Below are 12,024 nucleotides of genomic sequence, written 5' to 3' on the forward strand. Positions count from 1 at the left end.
ACGTTTTTAATGCAGTCCAGTGATTTTTTTTCACACCTCTTTTTTATTAACCTTAGATAATGACAAGTGCGTTTTTGGTGCATTCCGATGCGTTCCTGGTGCGTTTTTGGTGCATTCCGATGCGTTCCTGGTGCGTTTTTGGTGCATTCCGATGCGTTCCTGGTGCGTTTTTGGTGCATTCCGATGCGTTCCTGGTGCGTTTTTGGTGCATTCCGATGCGTTCCTGGTGCGTTTTTGGTGCATTCCAGTGCGTTCCTGGTGCGTTTTTGGTGCATTCCGATGCGTTCCTGGTGCGTTTTTGGTGCATTCCGATGCGTTCCTGGTGCGTTTTTGGTGCATTCCGATGCGTTCCTGGTGCGTTTTTTGGTGCATTCCGGTGCGTTCCTGGTGCGTTTTTGGTGCATTCCGGTGTTTTTCCTGTGCGGTTTTGGTGCAATTAGGTGTGTTCCAGTGCGGTTTTGTGCATTTAGGAGCGTTCCAATGCATTTTTGGTGCATTTTGGTGAACTCCGGTGCGTTCCAGTGCGTTTTTGGTGCGTTTTTAATGCAGTCCGGTGCTTTTTATCACCCCTTTTTTTTATTAACCTTAGATGAAGACAAGTGCGTTCCAGTGCGTTTTTTGGTGCATTCCAGTGCGTTTTTGGTGCATTCCAGTGCGTTTTTGGTGCATTCCAGTGCGTTTTTGGTACGCTTTTGATGCGATCCTGTGATTTCTTTTCACACCTCTTTTAAATTAACCTTAGGTAAGGACAAGTATGTTCAAGTGCGTTTTTGGTGCATTTTGCTGCAATCCGGTGCATTCCAGAGCGTTTTTGGTGCATTCCGGCGCTTTCCCGTATGTTTTTGGTGCATTTAGGTACGTTCCAGTGCGTTTTTGGTGCGTTTTATTGCAGTCCAGTGATTTTTTTTCACACCTCTTTTTTATTAACCTTAGATAATGACAAGTGCGTTTTTGGTGCATTCCGATGCGTTCCTGGTGCGTTTTTGGTGCATTCCGATGCGTTCCTGGTGCGTTTTTGGTGCATTCCGTTGCGTTCCTGGTGCGTTTTTGGTGCATTCCGGTGCGTTTCTGGTGCGTTTTTGGTGCATTCCGGTGTTTTTCCTGTGCGGTTTTGGTGCAATTAGGTGTGTTCCAGTGCGTTTTTGTGCATTTAGGAGCGTTCCAATGCATTTTTGGTGCATTTTGGTGAACTCCGGTGCGTTCCAGTGCGTTTTTGGTGCGTTTTTAATGCAGTCCGGTGCTTTTTATCACCCCTTTTTTTTATTAACCTTAGATGAAGACAAGTGCGTTCCAGTGCGTTTTTTGGTGCATTCCAGTGCGTTTTTGGTGCATTCCAGTGCGTTTTTGGTGCATTCCAGTGCGTTTTTGGTACGCTTTTTATGCGATCCTGTGATTTCTTTTCACACCTCTTTTAAATTAACCTTAGGTAAGGACAAGTATGTTCAAGTGCGTTTTTGGTGCAATCCGCTGCGTTCCAGAGCGTTTTTGGTACGTTTTTAATGCAGTCCGGTGCTTTTTTTCACCCCTCTTTTTTATTAACCTTAGATGAGGACAAGTGCATTCCAGTGCGTTTTTGGTGCATTCCAGTGCGTTTTTGGTGCATTGCAGTGCGTTTGTGCATTTAGGTGCGTTCCAGGTAAGTTTTGTTGATGCAATCCTGTGATTTTTTTCACCCCTCTTTTTAATTAACCTTAGGTAAGGACAAGTATGTTCAAGTGCGTTTTTGGTGCATTTTGGTGCAATCCGGTGCATTCCAGAGCGTTTTTGGTGCATTCCGGCGCTTTCCCGTATGTTTTTGGTGCATTTTGGTACGTTTTTAATGCAGTCCAGTGATTTTTTTTCACACCTCTTTTTTATTAACCTTAGATAATGACAAGTGCGTTTTTGGTGCATTCCGATGCGTTCCTGGTGCGTTTTTGGTGCATTCCGATGCGTTCCTGGTGCGTTTTTGGTGCATTCCGATGCGTTCCTGGTGCGTTTTTGGTGCATTCCGATGCGTTCCTGGTGCGTTTTTGGTGCATTCCGATGCGTTCCTGGTGCGTTTTTGGTGCATTCCAGTGCGTTCCTGGTGCGTTTTTGGTGCATTCCGATGCGTTCCTGGTGCGTTTTTGGTGCATTCCGATGCGTTCCTGGTGCGTTTTTGGTGCATTCCGATGCGTTCCTGGTGCGTTTTTGGTGCATTCCGGTGCGTTCCTGGTGCGTTTTTGGTGCATTCCGGTGTTTTTCCTGTGCGGTTTTGGTGCAATTAGGTGTGTTCCAGTGCGGTTTTGTGCATTTAGGAGCGTTCCAATGCATTTTTGGTGCATTTTGGTGAACTCCGGTGCGTTCCAGTGCGTTTTTGGTGCGTTTTTAATGCAGTCCGGTGCTTTTTATCACCCCTTTTTTTTATTAACCTTAGATGAAGACAAGTGCGTTCCAGTGCGTTTTTTGGTGCATTCCAGTGCGTTTTTGGTGCATTCCAGTGCGTTTTTGGTGCATTCCAGTGCGTTTTTGGTACGCTTTTTATGCGATCCTGTGATTTCTTTTCACACCTCTTTTAAATTAACCTTAGGTAAGGACAAGTATGTTCAAGTGCGTTTTTGGTGCAATCCGCTGCGTTCCAGAGCGTTTTTGGTACGTTTTTAATGCAGTCCGGTGCTTTTTTTCACCCCTCTTTTTTATTAACCTTAGATGAGGACAAGTGCATTCCAGTGCGTTTTTGGTGCATTCCAGTGCGTTTTTGGTGCATTGCAGTGCGTTTGTGCATTTAGGTGCGTTCCAGGTAAGTTTTGTTGATGCAATCCTGTGATTTTTTTCACCCCTCTTTTTAATTAACCTTAGGTAAGGACAAGTATGTTCAAGTGCGTTTTTGGTGCATTTTGGTGCAATCCGGTGCATTCCAGAGCGTTTTTGGTGCATTCCGGCGCTTTCCCGTATGTTTTTGGTGCATTTTGGTACGTTTTTAATGCAGTCCAGTGATTTTTTTTCACACCTCTTTTTTATTAACCTTAGATAATGACAAGTGCGTTTTTGGTGCATTCCGATGCGTTCCTGGTGCGTTTTTGGTGCATTCCGATGCGTTCCTGGTGCGTTTTTGGTGCATTCCGATGCGTTCCTGGTGCGTTTTTGGTGCATTCCGATGCGTTCCTGGTGCGTTTTTGGTGCATTCCGATGCGTTCCTGGTGCGTTTTTGGTGCATTCCAGTGCGTTCCTGGTGCGTTTTTGGTGCATTCCGATGCGTTCCTGGTGCGTTTTTGGTGCATTCCGATGCGTTCCTGGTGCGTTTTTGGTGCATTCCGATGCGTTCCTGGTGCGTTTTTGGTGCATTCCGGTGTTTTTCCTGTGCGGTTTTGGTGCAATTAGGTGCGTTCCAGTGCGTTTTTGTGCATTTAGGAGCGTTCCAATGCATTTTTGGTACGTTTTTAATGCAGTCCGGTGCTTTTTTTCACCCCTCTTTTTTATTAACCTTAGATAAGGACAAGTGCATTCCAGTGCGTTTTTGGTGCATTCCAGTGCGTTTTTGGTAAGCTTTGTTGATGCAATCCTGTGATTTTTTTCACCCCTCTTTTTAATTAACCTTAGGTAAGGACAAGTATGTTCAAGTGCGTTTTTGGTGCGTTTAGGAGCGCTCCGATGCATTTTTTGTGCATTCCGGTGCGTTTTTGGTGCATTCCGGCGCTTTCCCGTATGTTTTTGGTGCATTTAGGTGCGTTCCAGTGCGTTTTTGGTGCGTTTTTAATGCAGTCCGCTGCTTTTTTTCACTCCTCTTTTTTATTAACCATAGATAAGAAGAAGTGCGTTCCAGTGCGTTTTTGATGCGTTTAACGGCGTTCCAGTGCAGGTAAAATGCGGCACGTTCTACTTCTGTTTCTGGAACGGCACGCACTGGCGTGAACTCTGCCATTGAAAACCTTATCACCTCCTTTCCATGCGTTTTTGGTGTAGAAATAAAACCTGCGCCGGACTGCGTGCGGAGGGAACCGCCCCCTCGGTGTCCAACGTTTCTGACAAGTTAAAATCTGTATTTTTTGCTAGAAAATTACTTGGAACCCCCCAAGCATACATATATATTATTTTAGCAGAGACCCTAGAGAATAAAATGGCGGTCGTTTCAATATTTTATATCACAGGGTAGTCTTACAAACGCAATATTTTGAGAGAAAAAAGACACCGACCCTGCCCAGGGGCGGACTGACCATTCGGGCACTCAGGCTCTGCCCAAGGGCCCCATGCCACTAGGGGGCCCCATCAGGGTTGCACCAATGATGGGACACTATTCCTCCCACTGACACCAATAATGGGGCACTATTCCTCCCACTGACACCAATGATGGGACACTATTCCTCCCACTGACACCAATGATGGGACACTATTCCTCCCACTGACACCAATGATGGGACACTATTCCTCCCACTGACACCAATGATGGGACACTATTCCTCCCACTGACACCAATGATGGGACACTATTCCTCCCACTGACACCAATGATGGGACACTATTCCTCCCACTGACACCAATGATGGGACACTATTCCTCCCACTGACACCAATGATGGGACACTATTCCTCCCACTGACACCAATGATGGGACACTATTCCTCCCACTGACACCAATGATGGGACACTATTCCTCCCACTGACACCAATGATGGGACACTATTCCTCCCACTGACACCAATGATGGGACACTATTCCTCCCACTGACACCAATGATGGGACACTATTCCTCCCACTGACACCAATGATGGGACACTATTCCTCCCACTGACACCAATGATGGGACACTATTCCTCCCACTGACACCAATGATGGGACACTATTCCTCCCACTGACACCAATGATGGGACACTATTCCCCCCACTGACACCAATGATGGGACACTATTCCCCCCACTGACACCAATGATGGGACACTATTCCTCCCACTGACACCAACGATGGGACACTATTCCTCCCACTGACACCAACGATGGGACACTATTCCTCCCACTGAAACCAATGATGGGACACTATTCCTCCCACTGATACCAATGATGGGACACTATTCCTCCCACTGACACCAATGATGGGACACTATTCCTCCCACTGACACCAATGATGGGACACTATTCCTCCCACTGACACCAATGATGGGACACTATTCCTGCCACTGACACCAATGATGGGACACTATTCCTCCCACTGACACCAATGATGGGACACTATTCCTCCCACTGACACCAATGATGGGACACTATTCCTCCCACTGATACCAATGATGGGACACTATTCCCCCCACTGATACCAATGATGGAACACTATTCCCCCCACTGACACCAATGATGGGACACTATTCCTCCCACTGACACCAATGATGGGACACTATTCCTCCCACTGACACCAATGATGTGGCACTATTCCTCCCACTGACACCAATGATGGGACACTATTCCTCCCACTGACACCAATGATGGGACACTATTCCTCCCACTGACACCAATGATGGGACACTATTCCTCCCACTGACACCAATGATGTGGCACTATTCCTCCCACTGACACCAATGATGGGACACTATTCCTCCCACTGACACCAATGATGGGACACTATTCCTCCCACTGACACCAATGATGGGACACTATTCCTCCCACTGACACCAATGATGGGACACTATTCCTCCCACTGATACCAATGATGGGACACTATTCCTCCCACTGACACCAATGATGTGGCACTATTCCTCCCACTGACACCAATGATGGGACACTATTCCTCCCACTGATACCAATGATGGGACACTATTCCTCCCACTGATACCAATGATGGGACACTATTCCCCCCACTGACACCAATAATGGGACACTATTCCCCCCCACTGACACCAATGATGGGACACTATTCCTCCCACTGACACCAATAATGGGGCACTATTCCTCCCACTGACACCAATGATGGGACACTATTCCTCCCACTGACACCAATAATGGGGCACTATTCCTCCCACTGACACCAATGATGGGACACTATTCCTCTCTCTGACACCAATGATGGGACACTATTCCCCCCACTGACACCAATGATGGGACACTATTCCCCCCACTGACACCAATGATGGGACACTATCCCTCCCACTGACACCAATGAAGGGGCACTATTCCTCCCACTGACACCAATGATGGGACACTATTCCTCCCACTGACACCAATGAAGGGGCACTATTCCTCCCACTGACACCAATGATGGGACACTATTCCTCCCACTGACACCAATGATGGGACACTATTCCTCCCACTGACACCAATGATGGGACACTATTCCTCCCACTGACACCAATGATGGGACACTATTCCCCCCACTGACACCAATGATGGGACACTATTCCCCCCACTGACACCAATGATGGGACACTATTCCTCTCACTGACACCAATGATGGGACACTATTCCCCCCACTGACACCAATGATGGGACACTATCCCTCCCACTGACACCAATGAAGGGGCACTATTCCTCCCACTGACACCAATGATGGGACACTATTCCTCTCACTGACACCAATGATGGGACACTATTCCTCCCACTGATGGGACACTATTCCTCCCACTGACACCAATGATGGGACACTATGCCTTCCACTGACACCAATGATGGGACACTATTCCTCCCACTGACACCAATGATGGGACACTATTCCTCCCACTGACACCAATGATGGGACACTATTCCCCCCACTGACACCAATGATGGGACACTATTCCTCCCACTGACACCAATGATGGGACACTATTCCTCCCACTGACACCAATGATGGGACACTATTCCTCCCACTGATGGGACACTATTCCTCCCACTGACACCAATGATGGGACACTATTCCTCCCACTGACACCAATGATGGGACACTATTCCTCCCACTGATACCAATGATGGGACACTATTCCTCTCACTGACACCAATGATGGGACACTATTCCTCCCACTGATACCAATGATGGGACACTATTCCTCTCACTGACACCAATGATGGGACACTATTCCTCCCACTGACACCAATGATGGGACACTATTCCTCCCACTGACCCCAATGATGGGACACTATTCCCCCCACTGACACCAATGATGGGACACTATTCCTCTCTCTGACACCAATGATGGGACACTATTCCTCCCACTGACACCAATGATGGGACACTATTCCTCCCACTGACACCAATGATGGGGTATTATTATGAAGTTTTGGAAACAGAGGACACACCCCTGCCCCGCCCCCAACACATGGAGGATGAATACTGAGAGATGATTGGCCAACCCCACAAATGTTACTTTTCCTTCTATTCCTCTATAGAGGATGCAAAAATGTAACAATGTGTATGTAGGGGGTGGGGCCTCTGTGTGTGTCTCCGCCCCCCACAGCACCGGACACACAGCGATCCCCCCCCCCCCCCCGTCCCTGGAGATGAACCCCGGAACCCGGAGAGCGGACATCTGCCCGGGGGACACACATCAGCGCCGCACACACCTCTTCCGGGGGGCGGGGCCGCGGGCGGTGACGGGAGATGTAGTCTCTGCCAGACCCCGCCCCCTCCAGACTCCGCTCCTCCCGGCGGACGGCGAGTGACCCGGAGCGGAGAAGACGGAGGACCCGGAGGTGGGCGTGTCAACGGTGGTGTCCCCGCCCACTTCCTGCCCGACCAACCACACAGAAACCAACCGAGGAGGCATGACGGGTGAGACCACCGACCGACCGGGTCACCTCAACCCCTTCACCATCACCGACCGACTGGGTCTCTCCCTTCCCCGTCACCAACCGGGTCACCCCCCCCCTCTCACCGACCAACTGGGTCTCCTTCTCCCCCATCACCGACCAACCGGGTCAGCCCCCCACCAATCACCAGGGGGTGACCCCCCCAAACCTTACCGATTTCCCTACCCACAACCTTACCCCTTCAAATGTCCTCCTCATCACCCCCCAACCTGACAGATCTCTAACCCCCCCCCCCCCCAAATATCCTCATCACCCCCCCCCCCCCCCAACGATCGCCATCATCCCCCTCTAATCCCACAACCTGACCAATCCCTCCCCCGTCATCATTCCACCTAAACTCCAACACCTCCAACTCTCCACCACCAACATTCCCCACCAACCAACCAACCAACCAACCCATCCACCACATCATCCCACCACCAACCAACCCATCCACCACATCATCCCACCACCAACCAACCCACCCATCCACCACATCATCCCACCACCAACCAACCCACCCATCCACCACATCATCCCACCACCAACCAACCCATCCACCACATCATCCCACCACCAACCAACCCACCCATCCACCACATCATCCCACCACCAACCAACCCATCCACCACATCATCCCACCACCAACCAACCCATCCACCACATCATCCCACCACCAACCAACCCACCCACCCATCCACCACATCATCCCACCACCAACCAACCCACCCATCCACCACATCATCCCACCACCAACCAACCCATCCACCACATCATCCCACCACCAACCAACCCATCCACCACATCATCCCACCACCAACCAACCCACCCATCCACCACATCATCCCACCACCAACCAACCCATCCACCACATCATCCCACCACCAACCAACCCATCCACCACATCATCCCACCACCAACCAACCCATCCACCACATCATCCCACCACCAACCAACCCACCCATCCACCACATCATCCCACCACCAACCAACCCATCCACCACATCATCCCACCACCAACCAACCCACCCATCCACCACATCATCCCACCACCAACCAACCCATCCACCACATCATCCCACCAACCAACCCATCCACCACATCATCCCACATCATCCCACCACCAACCAACCCATCCACCACATCATCCCACCACCAACCAACCCATCCACCACATCATCCCACCAACCAACCAACCAACCCCTCCACCACCAACCAACCCATCCACCACATCCACACCACCAACCAACCCACCCACCCATCCACCACATCATCCCACCACCAACCAACCCACCCATCCACCACATCATCCCACCACCAACCAACCCATCCACCACATCATCCCACCACCAACCAACCCATCCACCACATCATCCCACCACCAACCAACCCACCCATCCACCACATCATCCCACCACCAACCAACCCATCCACCACATCATCCCACCACCAACCAACCCATCCACCACATCATCCCACCACCAACCAACCCATCCACCACATCATCCCACCACCAACCAACCCACCCATCCACCACATCATCCCACCACCAACCAACCCATCCACCACATCATCCCACCACCAACCAACCCACCCATCCACCACATCATCCCACCACCAACCAACCCATCCACCACATCATCCCACCAACCAACCCATCCACCACATCATCCCACATCATCCCACCACCAACCAACCCATCCACCACATCATCCCCACCAACCAACCCACCCATCCACCACATCATCCCACCACCAACCAACCCACCCATCCACACATCATCCCACCACCAACCAACCCACCCATCCACCACATCATCCCACCAACCAACCCATCCACCACATCATCCCACCAACCAACCAACCAACCCATCCACCACATCATCCCACCACCAACCAACCCACCCATCCACCACATCATCCCACCAACCAACCAACCAACCCATCCACCACATCATCCCACCAACCAACCAACCCATCCACCACATCATCCCACCACCAACCAACCCATCCACCACATCATCCCACCACCAACCAACCCACCCATCCACCACATCATCCCACCACCAACCAACCCACCCATCCACCACATCATCCCACCACCAACCAACCCACCCATCCACCACATCATCCCACCACCAACCAACCCATCCACCACATCATCCCACCACCAACCAACCCATCCACCACATCATCCCACCACCAACCAACCCATCCACCACATCATCCCACCACCAACCAACCCACCCATCCACCACATCATCCCACCACCAACCAACCCACCCATCCACCACATCATCCCACCACCAACCAACCCATCCACCACATCATCCCACCAACCAACCAACCAACCCATCCACCACATCATCCCACCACCAACCAACCCACCCATCCACCACATCATCCCACCACCAACCAACCCACCCATCCACCACATCATCCCACCACCAACCAACCCATCCACCCACCACATCATCCCACCAACCAACCAACCAACCCATCCACCACATCATCCCACCACCAACCAACCCATCCACCACATCATCCCACCACCAACCAACCCATCCACCACATCATCCCACCACCAACCAACCAACCCATCCACCACATCATCCCACCACCAACCAACCCACCCATCCACCACATCATCCCACCACCAACCAACCCATCCACCACATCATCCCACCACCAACCAACCCATCCACCACATCATCCCACCACCAACCAACCCACCCATCCACCACATCATCCCACCACCAACCAACCCACCCATCCACCACATCATCCCACCACCAACCAACCCATCCACCACATCATCCCACCACCAACCAACCCATCCACCACATCATCCCACCACCAACCAACCCATCCACCACATCATCCCACCACCAACCAACCCATCCACCACATCATCCCACCACCAACCCACCCATCCACCACATCATCCCACCACCAACCAACCCATCCACCACATTATCTCACCAACCAACCCATCCACCACCAACCAACCCATCCACCACATCATCCCACCACCACATCATCTCACCAACCCACGCATCCACCACCAACCAACCAACCAACCCATCCACCACATCATCCCACCAACCAACCTACGCATCCACCACCAACCAACCAACCCACCACATCATCCCACCCATCCACCAACCAACCCATCCACCACCAACATTCCCCCACCAACCCACCCATCCACCACCAACCAACCCATCCATCCACCACCAACCAAAGTTGCACATCATCCCACCAACCAACCCACCACCAACATTCCCCCACCAACCAACCCATCCACCACATCATCTCACCAACCAACCGACGCATCCACCACCAACCAACCAACCCACCCACCACATCATCCCACGCATCCACCACCAACCAACCCATCCACCACATCATCCCACGCATCCACCACCAACCAACCCATCCACCACATCATCCCACGCATCCACCACCAACCAACCAACCCACCACATCATCCCAACCCTTCCACCAACACCACCAACCAACCCATCCACCACCAACACCACCAACCAACCCATCCATCCACCACCAACCAAAGTTGCACATCATCCCACCAACCAACCCACCGCCAACATTCCCCCACCAACCAACCCATCCACCACATCATCCCACCAACCAACCCATCCACCACATCATCCCACCAACCAACCCATCCACCACCCAACCCATCCACCACATCATCCCACCAACCAACCCATCACACCAACACCACCAACCATCCCACCAACCAACCCATCCCACCAACACCACCAACCAACCCATCCACCACCAACATTCCCCCACCAACCAACCCATCCCACCAACAACCAATCCATCCACCACATCATCCAACCAACCAACCCATCCACCACATCATCCCACCAACCAACCAACCCCTCTCCACCACCAACATTCCCCCAACACCACATCATCCCACCACCAACCAACCAACCCACCACCACTCACCAACCAACCAACCCACCACTCCACCACCAACATTCCCCAACCAACCAACCCATCCACCACCAACATTCCCCCACCAACCAACCCATCCACCACATCATCCCACCAACCAACCCATCCACCACATCATCCCACCAACCCATCCACCTCCAACTCTCCACCACCAACATTCCCCCACCAACCCACCAACACCACCAACCAACCAACCAACCACATCATCCCACAAACACCACCACCAACCCATCCACCTGCAACTCTCCACCACCAACTCGCCAACACCACATCATCCCACCAACCAACCAACCCATCATCCCACCACTTCACCACCAACTCTCACCCACCAACCA

At 51.5% G+C, this 12,024-nt stretch overlaps 1 protein-coding gene across 1 annotated transcript in view; it reads left to right on the plus strand.

Moving 5' to 3' along the window:
- Positions 1–7,459: 7,459 nt before the first annotated feature.
- Positions 7,460–12,024, plus strand: part of LOC120941723 — a 78,337-nt gene continuing 73,772 nt past the window's right edge. Inside the window, exon 1 of the mRNA XM_040355344.1 lies at positions 7,460–7,683. The gene's annotated coding sequence lies outside the window, so the exon portion shown is untranslated. The remainder of the gene's footprint in view (positions 7,684–12,024) is intronic.

Source organism: Rana temporaria, chromosome 5, assembly GCF_905171775.1.
Source record: "Rana temporaria chromosome 5, aRanTem1.1, whole genome shotgun sequence".
NCBI classification, from domain to species: domain Eukaryota; kingdom Metazoa; phylum Chordata; class Amphibia; order Anura; family Ranidae; genus Rana; species Rana temporaria.